Source organism: Lissotriton vulgaris, chromosome 6, assembly GCF_964263255.1.
Source record: "Lissotriton vulgaris chromosome 6, aLisVul1.2, whole genome shotgun sequence".
NCBI lineage: Eukaryota > Metazoa > Chordata > Amphibia > Caudata > Salamandridae > Lissotriton > Lissotriton vulgaris.
Window position 1 is genome coordinate 596,547,481 of NC_141694.1, and position 12,300 is coordinate 596,559,780.

The 12,300-nt window shown below is 43.7% G+C and overlaps 1 protein-coding gene across 1 annotated transcript in view; it reads left to right on the plus strand.

The window, feature by feature from the left end:
- LOC147707765 (trypsin I-P1-like) overlaps positions 1 to 12,300 on the plus strand; it is a 67,884-nt gene that overhangs the window by 28,554 nt on the left and 27,030 nt on the right. The window lies entirely within an intron of this gene.

The window sequence follows — 12,300 nt, forward strand, 5'->3', positions numbered from 1 at the left end:
CTGCTGCAAAGCCTGTGAGCCCCCTGGGGCTTGTGGTGCAATCCTGGTCCCCGCAAGCACTGCGGCTGCCGCGGGACAGGCGGCGAAGTGGCGTGAGTGGCAGGCAGCTAGTAGCAGAGTCTGACCGGGCGTCCCGCGCCGCGGGAGCCCTGACGCTGATTTATGTGCCGAGAGGCGCAGATGCGGTGCACGACTCCTGCCACGATGTCTCCTGGGACCACCCCACATCTGCACTAGTGTTCCAGGATACTTCTCCTGCTCTATTATAATGCTCCCAATACTTTTTCAAAATTCAGGCTTTAGTGCTTTCCAGTCATTCAAATGACACAGATTCTTGAATCCTTTGCAGATCTGCGTATCCGTGGACCCCACTTTGTATAAAGGAAAAAAAGATACTTCTTCCAATGGTATTTCTTTATTTTTTGGACCTAAAATTCTCCACAAATCCAGATATCCATGAGTTAACAAAAAAATATATAAAAATTCCTCAAGTCTCTTTTCTATGTAAATTGTTTCGTTCCAAGTTAGGTTTACTTCTGTTCAGAGGATTTTGCAATAGCAGAGAGCAAGTTTATTTTTCTCGTGTATGATGTTATCCTTGTAACTATACTGCTCTCTGTAAACTTATAAAGTGCTCTGATAACCGCAAGGGTCTGGTTTGCGCTATATATAAAAGTAGCAAATAATAATACTCTTTTTTTTAGCTCTGTTGTTCCTGGAAGCTGTGGAGATAGACAGTCATTAAACTAGGTGTTCTCACACTTACCTGTCTCAGTGTGATTACTACAAGTATATTTTGACAGGATAGACGGCCCAACTCATGTTCACATGAGACCATGTTTTACCAAGGTGAAACCATAAGCTAACCAAAACAATCACTAGTAAAGCCAATAGGTCTCGCCCAAGAAACCTATAAACTTTTCTAATATTTTTTCACCCTAGAAGGCCACCATGTATGCACATTCAAAAATTGCAGCCGACTTTGAATTAAGTTTCTTTTCTTTTCAGAAAGTCATTCAAAGATGGTGGCCTTGCACGTGGCGCCTAGTTCTTTTTGTCACAAATCATTGAAACTGACTTATTTTTTGTGCATTTCAACATATACATCCGGCAAATTAATTTGTGGCCTATGTCTAACACTCATGCTCACAGTATACACAGTGTGTGGTCTGTGGGTAGTGAGTGTAGGAAGTAGGCAGGCTGACAGTGCCCAAAAAATATAACCTTTGACTCTTGCCCTTCCTGTAAACATCCTTTTCTTCCTTTTCACAGGTCCATTGGCCAGGCACATTGGACATAGTTGCTTGATTTGCCGGTCGTGACCTCCAGCCTAGGCTGTGATCCAGGTTCAGGCCCAGAATTTCAAATATTTTGCTTTATGGTTGCGCCACTTTGTGGGTGCAGCCACAAGGCAAAATATTATTTGTGATTTACAAAGCCATGCAAACCAGATTTGCGTAGCTTTGCATGGGGTTTCTCCTAAAAAGCATAGCTCTAACTTACATTACTTTGCTTCATGGAGGTGTTACATGAGGTGAGCATGGTCATTCCAATGCATCTACTTATGCGTTTTGACACAATCCCAGATGTACTAAGGTGAGTAAACCTGGTGCTGCTCAAAAATACCATGCCTCCATGAGCTAGGCATAATAAGGAGAAATATCCTTATTTTTTATTATGATTTTATCTACAAGAGGAGCATTATTGACTACAGCCAAGATCATATGAAAAACAAAGTTATGCAATCCACCGAGACATCAATCATTTTAAAATACAGTATCACAAAGTACACATTGGTCGAAGAAAAAAAAAACAGGAAACTAATGATATAGTGAGTGTATATATATATATATATATATATATATACATATATATATATATATATATATATATATATATATCAAGCTCCACGGGGATATCCAACAGTAGGCAGCACACGCACACAGAGTAGCTTTTCCCCAGAAGCTTTAATCAGGTACAAACAATCGCGCTGGTCCGTGAAGTTAAGTAGCAACTGCACCCTGACGCGTTTCGAGACTTGCTCTTTTTCAAAGGGAGACTTGCAGTTACAGGCACAGTCACGGCCACAAAAGTCACCAGCCGCCACTGACTGCTGACCATATCCTCCATTGTCTTAGCTCATCTATTCTCAAATTTCTGTGGGATCGCCCTAAAGAGATACAAAACTTCAGTGGCGGCTGGTGACTTTTGAAAGTAGTAGGGCGTAAAAGTTGGGGCTGAGTGTTACATCGGAACCTAGCAAAGCAAGCAAGCCTGATCAACAAAAGGGGATTCGGGGGTTGTCCCCTCGGTGAAAATGTTTAAAAAAAGTGCACCTTAATACAAAACTATTTTACATGCAATTAGACATGGGGTCACAAATTTTAAAAAGTTCTAGCAACCGCCTCCTTAAACTGAACGACTTGCATGCACAACTGTACCTTTTATAATGTGTATATGTAATTGTGATTGTGTGTATGTGTAGGTTGCATTGCCGCTTCTTTTACTGAGACAATTCTGTGTGTGTGAACCTTGCACTGCTGTGGCAGTACTGTACATGCAGTGTGTATGAAGCATGAGCTGCTGTCCTGTACCTATGTGTGTGTAAGGAGACGCTGTCGAGGGATGAACCGCCCTCCTCATATCTGACTCTCGCAGGGCTGACTCTGCCTGATTATCTGCTCCTCTGAGGGGTTGGAGGAAGTGGGTTTCCAAAGGCCATAATTAAGAGGCAGCCCCATCCCTATGTAATTGCTGCGCAGTGTGGCTTTTTAAACCGGCTTTCTTTCTTTTGGTCCGAGAGAGGCCCTTCATTACCAGGTCTTAAATACTTGTGTCAACTGATATGGGGGAGGCGTGAAGGAGCCGTGATAATGAAAAGCCCAGGAGCTGTGTGCTCTGCCCATCGAGGCCTCTGCTGCTGCCTGGCACCGCGGACCGGATCGAGAAAACCTACAACTAAATAAACGCGCTGATTTGATGTTGTGCAGTCACAAGCTCATGCACCAATAAGTCACGGAAGCTGAGCAGGTTTCGCTCACAATAGATTAGTCTTGAAAGAAAATGCAACGTGCAGACTGCAGGCGATGGTTTATGGGAAAAGTATGCAGTCTTTCTTTTTCGTGATAGACTCTTTCACAAAACGCCATCTTGCAGTCACGGCTCGCTCACAGTGGGGGCCAGGGGGGTGGGGATAAATAAAATAAAAAACTTACCTTGTCTTCACTTGACCGGGTCCGCACCATCTCTGCTCTGGGGTCCCGTTGGCGCCTAGACTAATTAGTAATGGCTGCCAACTTGCCGAGACACAGTAGTAGCCAATCCTGATGCTGCTCTCTTTAGAGGGGAGCTGCTCTCTAAAGAGAGTAGCATCAGGATTGGGCTGAGCATTAAAAAAACGTCGTTCGTTTTTTCAGCACTGGGGTACGTTGCATTAGGCAGGCAAACCCCTAATCCGTTATTTTTTTTAAAGCCACATAGTTTACTAGTTGGAAAAGCCCTGCCGGGCAAACACCACATGCGCAGTGAGTGCTCACTGTGCCGGCACAGAGTCAGTCCAGCGCCACCCAGTGTCAGACAGTGCATACTACTGTCCATGTCCATGACACACACACACTACGGCCGCAGGGCAATAATTATCGGGCAATTTATTCGAGCGGCGCGTTAATTTATAAAACTTTTATTAACGCGCCACTCGAATAAATTGCCTGATAATTATAGGTGGGGCAACGCCCAAACGCCCTAATGGTAAAACCGCCACTGCAAAACTTTAGGCAGGAATAACATCGTAATCACATTACAGCAACCAATAATTGAAGGGTGAAGGCTATCCATCCTCCTGAGTCCTTTCTCACCTTGTCAATTATCGGGGCTAAATTTGATTTGATTCTCTGGTCTATGTTAGATATGATATTTACCCTTACATAAACTTCCTGTTCCACTATACGCTCTTCCACTGGTTGTATCTGGTTGGTAATGACCAACTGAGCCATATTCTGGTTCAGGGAATAGCCAGAGTTTCCCAAATTTTAGAGCTTTGTTTTCTACCTCCTGCATTGCCCCTTCTGAGCCTGGTGTCACAATTGTAATATCATCTACAAATGCCACAACTTTAGTACTGTTGCCATGAGATATCATTGGCCTGATTAATACATTAGATTCCAGTTTTTTAATCAAAGGATCTAAAGAGAGAGCAAATAATAAGTGTGAGCAAGTACACCCCTGCCTAGTACCGCTCATCATTTGAATATGATTGGATTGCCGCCCACAATTTGAAGTCTGGCAGTAGGATTTTTGTAGATTGCTTGGATAGCCCTAACAAAGCCCAGACCAGTTTTATTCCTCTTCATAACCGTCCACATATAGCCCCAGGCTACCATATAAAAAGCATTTTCCGCATCTAATAAGGCCCGGGCCACAGTGTCTCCTGTCACTATGGCTCTGTCAAACAGTGCTTTGACTCAGTAAATATAGTTGACGATTCCTCTCCCAGAATAAAGAAGTGCTGTCTCAGAGATACCAATTTAGCAATGATATGACTCAATCTTGTTGCTAAAACTTTCGAATCAAGTTTATGGTGTAGAGAATATTACTTTTCCAGAAAAAGTCAGTACATAAAGCCCTTCATACATGCCATATAAACCTAAAGCTAGTACACCACCCATTCTACACTAACAAAATTAATAAAGCTAATAACAATCCTAAGGCATTTTTTAGAATGGTAACTGACTTCACAGATCCCAATTGTACCGCACCCCCTATTGAACCGACTTTCTCTGTATGCTTCCAATTAAGTACCTGTTTTGAAGATAAATTTCACAGGCTCAGGTTAAACGCAACCAGTTTTTCCCCCCATCAGTTGAGGAGGTGGAAAACCTGTTCTCTAAAAGCAAATCTGGTTTGCCCGCAGACCTCTTTCACCCTCAGGCCATGAGCCTCCTAGGGGCCTGCCTAGGACATAAATTCCATGGACTCTTCACTTTCTCTCTACAATCAGGCATAGTATTCTTAGCATGAAAAAAAGCAAGTGTGACCCCCTGCTAAAAAAACCTAAGGCTGATCCTAACAACCTAACACATTTTTGACCCATCTCTTTGCTCCCTGCGGCCCCCAAAATCATTGAAAAAAGCTATCAATACTTAACTATCACAATTCCTGGACAGCAACAATCTCCTACAACCCTCCCAATCAGGTTAAGGGCACTACACAGCATGGAGTCTGTTCTGATAGAAATCTCTGACTCCATCGAACGCCCGTTGGATGCTGGTCAAAATACTGCTTTGATCCTATTAAATCTCTCAGTGGCATTTGACATAATCTCACATGAGATTTTGCTCCAAAGTCTCACTAACGTTGGAGTAGTGGGGCAGTAGTGTGGCAGGCCTGGACCTGGCTGGGGTCTGTTCCAGCTGACAGGAAGCAAGCTGTCTGACTTAAACAACACTACTGATGCCCAAAAACTCAAGTCTGGTGTGCCTCAGGGCTCAGTCCTGAGACCCACATTTTTTAATAATTTATGACTCTGTTAGCGCATCTGACAGATTCCTTTGGTATCAGTGTCATCTCCTATACTGACGACATCTAACTGCTTCTGGCCTATAACAGCAATGAACCAGGAAAACAACTAACTTTGCAGCTTGTGTGTCAGCAATGATAGGATGGCTGAAGGCCAACTCCCTGCAATCCAATCCTGATAACACTGAGGTCCTGCTATTTGGCAGGAACCCCTTACTTGGCACATTAGATGCTTGTCCTGCCAACTAGAGAGCACATCCCCCACCACCGAAGTGGCAAGGAACCTAGGAATTCTTATCTATATAAACCTATCTCTCAAGCCCCAGGTCTCTGCTATATTCAAAACATCATGCTGGATTGTTAGGATTTTAAGGACATTTTTCAAATTCCTTCCTGGGAGCCAAGAAAAACGGTGGCACAAGCTTTGATTCTGTCGAGAGTCGGCTATGCCAAAATACTCTATATCTAGGCATGCCAGACTACCTTCTTCAGAAACATCAAAAGATTCAAAATATGGCTGTCCGCCTTCTGTTTAACCTGCCTAAATACACTTGGATAGCTTACTACCGAAGTCAGCTACCATGGCTTCCAGTGAAGAAGAGAGTAATTTCAAAGGACTGACTGTGTCATACGCAGCATTCTACAAGACTGACCCCAAATAATTACAGGACAGACTGGCCCCTTACTGTTCTAAAAGATCCTCGAGGTCTCAATCAGCTCATCTGTTAAGTATTCATTTTACCAGATGAAAGAAAATGGGTAGTTTGGCCTGCTCAGTATTAGGAGGCAAATATTGGAATGAACTCCCCTTGGCTCTTAGGTGCATCTTTGACACTAAGACCTTCCATAAATAACTGAAACTCACCTATCCAAATACTAAGATTGTTCTCTCTGCCGCTGGCCTAGCACTGGGACACTCTAGTATTAGCCATGCACTCTGCAAATCCCTATATTCATTCACTGTGGTGCGCTCTACAAATCCCTATATTCATTCACTGTGGTGCGCTCTACAAATCCCTATATTCATTCAGCTTAGTATTGCTATTAATTAATGTATTAGGCCTGTATGGCCCAGGATCTTGAGGGGGTTCCCTTTCTTTTTGAACACCACTATATTAATCGTGGCTCGGGATTTTGGTACTTGTTGACCACTTTCTACCTTTAGGAAATAATTAACTAAATATTTCTCTAAAACAGAAAAAAAGACCTAATAGAATTCCAATGGAACTTTATCTGTACCAACCGCCTCACCAGAGGGTAGGGCTTTGAGCTCCTCCCTTATTTCATCCTTACCGAAGCGGGCATCGAAATATTTGTGATCTTGGGGATTAGCCTTGCTACCAATGATTGAGTTCAAATATTTTTCTGTTTCATTCTTGTCAGTGAACCCCCCCCCCCTCCCACACCCCCTTGCCTGATACAGGTCTTTACAGAAGTCCCGGAATAGACTATATATTCCCTCAGAAGTGGGAGCAATTTGACCACACCTATCTCTTATCTTAACAATTTTCACCACACAGTGACTTTTGTCTGGTCCGTATTGCCAACAAATGACCAAACTTGCTCACTAAGGGCCCGATTCACAGAATGAACTTAAGACTAAATCCTAAACTTACTACTATTTGGTATTCACAGAATGCACTTACTACTTTCGGGATTCACAGAATGAACTTACTACTTTCAGTATTCACAGAATAGATTTAAGACTACTAACTTTACATCCGGAGGCGGAGCTTCCGGCTTGGGGGCAGAGCTTGCAGCCGGGAGGCGGACTTCCGGCCCGGAGGCAGAGCTTGCGGCCCAGAGGTGGAGATTTCAGCCATGGCTAAATCCCCACCTCCGAGCCAGAAGCTCCGCCTCCAAGGCGCAAGCTCCGCCTCTGGGCCAGAAGCCCCGCCCCAAGCCGGAAGACCTGCCTACGGGCCGGAAGCTCCGCCTCCTGGCCGCAAACTCTGCCTCCGGGCCGGAATTTCCGGCCCAAGTGCGGACGTAAAGTTAGTGGTCTTAAATCTATTCTGTGAATACCGAAAGTAGTAAGTTCATTCTGTGAATCCCGAGAGTAGTAAGTCTACTCTGTGAATCCCGAAAGTAGTAAGTGCATTCTGTGAATACCAAATAGTAGTAAGTTTAGGATTTAGTCTTAAGTTCATTCTGTGAATCGGGCCCTATATTCATAGCATTCTTTTCTCTGCACCATGTACTTTTCCCCTGTCTTATTTGCTGAGATATTATTGAAAGCAGATTTACCTTTGCCGACCTGTGCTGAATTTCTTGCAAATTAGCCTCCTCTGAAACAGCCACAATCAGGTGGCCCTCTATATCGCTTAATGCTCCATATTTATTCTGCCAAAACTGAGTGTTCTTGAGAAATTTAGACTAAAACTGAGAGTCTGCCCCTTTATAACCACCTTCAATGTATCCCAGACTATACTAGTTTAGGCACTACCTCTATTACTATCTAAGAATTCAGAGATCCATTTGTTCATATGAGTGATATATTCTTCATTGGTTAAAAGACTTCTTTCAAATGACGAAGGCTGCATCTGTCTAGCCTCACCAATAAATGGAATTTCATTGACCAGAGGATAATAATCTGACATCACTCAGGGAAATTTCTCGATTTGTACACCATTAGCCAGACTAATATGATGTGATAAAATAATCCAATTGATCATGCTTCCTATGAGGTGCAGAGAAGAAAGGTTATACAAGGGGCAGATTTACAAGCCCCTTGCGCTGCCCTTACGTCACTTTTTGTGACGCACTGGCAGTGCAATACGCTGCCCCGTATTTACAAGGACAGGAAAAGCCACCATGCGTTGCTTTTCCTGTCCATGTAAATATGGCCTCTTAACAGGCAACACTTTGCGTGAAAGGGGTGTTCCATGGGTGTTGCTGTGGGTGTTCCCATGCAACACACATGGAACGAGACACATTTCCAGATTTACAAGGAATAGTAAATCTGGAAATGCGTGTGAATGCTATGCCTCCCTATGGGAAGCGTAGGGAGGTGCAACAAGGAGAAATGTATTCATTTCTCCTCGTTTTTGTTTCCTGTTTTTATGTGTGCTGCGTTCTGCAGCACACATTGGAAGAGGAAATCACCTCTAATGATTGTTTATGTTCCCTTCTGGCACATGAACAATCTTTGAAACAATACTGTTTTTCAACTTATATGTTTGATAATGCAGCACACATATAAGTTGTAAAATGGCATTTCAGATTTTTTTGTTCAGGAAGAGAGCCCTTTCTGAACAAAAACAATCTCCCTACAAAGCAGGCATCCTTGCACCATGGTGCAAGGTTGACTGTGTCGGAGCATGGCAGCAGTTTGTGCGCCAGAGCAGGGGGAAGCACAGAGATGCAACATATTGTTATAAATATGTCGCATCTCTGTGCTTTCCAAACGTACGCAGCACGGCGCAGCACTTGCTGCACCGTGCTGCGTTAGTTTGTTGTAACTCTGCCCTAGGATCTGGTGCCACCATTTTCTGCCACATGTCTACCAGCCCAATATTACACTTGAGGTGTGGCAGTGCGTGGAAAACCCTGATCTTCCTGACTGAATAATTCTTTTATATTGAATCAGCAGGCCCACATCCTAGACTTGTATTTAAGTCTTCACAGGATATAGATGGTGTTGGTCGTAAGGCCAGTTCAATGTTCAAGAAATCCAGCAGAGCAGGATCATCTAAATTTGGTCCATTGATGAAACAAAGTGTAAAAATACCATTGGCAAGCTGACATTCTATGATCACCCATCTCTCATGTCAGAGACAACGTTTGAAGCTACATATGATACTGCAGGCAAAATTTGCCACCTTGCCTGTGTTTGTTCCTTGTGTAGTACATGCCACTAGCAAAAAATCCCAAAACTCCCAAACATTTTCCTTGAGCCATCTATGTGAATTTCTTGCATACAAACGATATCTGCTCATACTATTTTCAGCACTTCTTCCACCTTCCTTCTTTTCACGTTATCATCCATACCACAAACTTCAATAGTGGCAGCACATAATTTTGTTATTTGTGTTATTTGCAAAATCCATAATTCGTCAGACCATGCACAATAACCTATCTCATTCCATCCGGGGAGTGTAAACAAACATCAAGTGAAAAAGCTTACTAAATCCATTTGTGCTTTTCTTCTCCTTTTGTGTTGTGTGCCCCTCCATCCCACCCCCACCCTGTGACCCTCTAAAAAAAATCCCTCCCCTCGATGACCACCCACTCTTCCCACCACCTGGCAGCCCTTCCTGCACTTTGAGGCAATTAGACCTGCTTAGTCCTGAATGATGACTCCTGTGCTACTCTCCTGCTTAGTTTATATGCTCCTAATCTGTTTTCCTCACTGAGTAATTAGATCATTAAAATTTGCTAAATACTCAGTTAATCAACGGGAGCGACAAAAAAAATTGTTACTCCCCAGATATCTAAACATATATCTATATACTAATTTAAAACATTTCAGATAAAGACAAAAAGCTGAGATAGAAGATGACAGCACACCTAATAGAGACCAAAGAAAGCAAGAAACAGGATGCCAACCCTGGTGCAAGAAAAAGTCAGTAATCAATATTCAATTGTGCAATTTGTTCCTCAACCATTCAAGTTAATCCTGCTAATTCATCTAGGTACTCTTTAGCTTTAATCTCTCATGTGAAGACGAGACTTCCTTTTAAAGATAATCTTAACCTCTTCGACGCTCATGACGAGCTCAGCTCGTCATGAGTTACGCCTCTCGTACGCTCATGACGAGCTGAGCTCGTCATGAACCGCGGGTTTTTAAAAAAGTCAGCGCACAGCGGGAAAACCCGCCGAGCGCATGGAGTTAAGGAGGGCAGGATTCATCAGGTATGCTTCAGCGCCCTTTTTCTGGCAAGCCTTAATAAGTTGTCTCAGCCTCCATCTTCTTTCAACAGTTATATGACAATAATCTGACCTTGTAAAGAAGGAATATCCCTCAAAACTTTGTCTAGCATTCTTTCTCAAAGATGACCTGCCTGAGTAAGAAGTTACCAAAGAAAATAATAATGACCCTGGGCCTGGAGGATCCATCTACTGTGGCTGGCTTTTACTTTTTAGCATGAAAGGGAAACAATGTGCTCTTTGAACCTCTTGAACCCAAATCCAGGATGTTACTTTGGGAAAAGCCCCTTTGAGCAGATTTAACACAAACTCCCTTTTATCGTTGCCTAAAACTTCCTCTTCAATGCCAAGATCTGCAAATTATGTTTCTCTGCCTGTTCTCGAAGTCCTCGAGTTTCCATTGTATATCCAAGATCTTGAGACACTTGGGCTTCTGACTGTTTTTTTGGCTCCACTAGAACTGTCTCCTAGACTGAAGAGTGGGTTTCAACCATAGTGATCCTCTCTTCAATCTCAACACAAGATTTAAAGATCTTTCTTATTGTTCACCTGGCCTTGTGGATAACAGAACGAGTTTCTTCTTGATGTTGCTTAGTGGAGATAGCCTCAGTGTTGGATCCTCTGCGTCCGCCAGAGGAACCAGTGAATTTGTACCTGATGTGGATAACTGATGCTGATTATGTGGCTCCACATAAATCTGTTGTGTTGCAGAATAGTCCCATTTTAGTGCGGGGGCCACTGAATGCTCGCTCATTTATCCAGTTAACTTTTTATTTTTAGCTCTCCTATGGCATTTCGTATGTTTCACAGTAGAGCTAAGTTAAACTGAAATGTTGCTCGAGCTACTGCCTAAAGTAGATGAACAAGTACCTTTTTAAGGTCCTCAAAGCTAGAAACATCTGACCCACTCATCAGCAAAAAACTCAATCCCCTGGATCTAAGGATTCCTCAGGCGCCTTAGATACTCCAGTGCAATCTGCTAATGTCCTTAAATCCTAGCTGCTAAGTTTAATCAATAAAGAAGCATCTCATCCCTATCTGAATGCTGTTGCTTCAGGGAGATAGCCCGTCAGGCCTCCTCTTGTGCCAAATGACTGTTCGCTAGCTTTTTCTAGTATCTCAATTAGATTTATAGACCTCCAATTATTGTGAACCACGTAAGTTCCAGCGTTTATGGATTTTACATTTGTTTCATGGGGTGGAGCAGGGGCGGCCTATATCATTGGTACACCAAAGGCCGTGTCCATTCACAGAGCTATCCCCCCAGGTTGAGAAGAGCAAAGTGCAGTAGACAGATCATCAATGGCCCCTTCGCACCTGACTCTTTCAGCTACCATGTTCCCCCTTCTATGGCATGGGCAAAAAGTTGACTGACCTGGGGGCCTATCTCTGCCATCAAGCTGCAGGGTTGCTGCATCAGACCACCCTTTTGATTATCTCCCACATTGGAGGCCGAGGCGATAGTAACAGACAAAGCCCGGTTAGCCGGGTCAGGTCTTGCTTCGAATCCACAATAACATTGGCCCTGATTCCGAAGATTGTGTCTGCACTGTCCCTCACCTTGATGCGACTCTCCTTCAAACCCTGCTCCTCTGGGTGCTGCTTTACCCCTCCGGGTGAAGCCAAGAACCCTACTATGGAGGGGTGGGGTCCATATCCATGGCCTGGAACGGTACCATCCATGCTCTTTTTCTATGCTTCCTTCGCCAGTTGTTGGGGCTCATCGCCTGTTAAACCCATTTTCCTTATACCCCTGGCATTACCACTCTGATCCACTTTGGAGCGGGGTGGACCAGAGGTGTGGCTGGGGTAAGACTCTCCCCCACCCGTTCTCGACTCAACCATAGTCACTTAGACAGCATGCATTTCCCCTGGAATGCTCAGTCCTCGCGCCGCCTGGGAAATCAAAATCTGTAG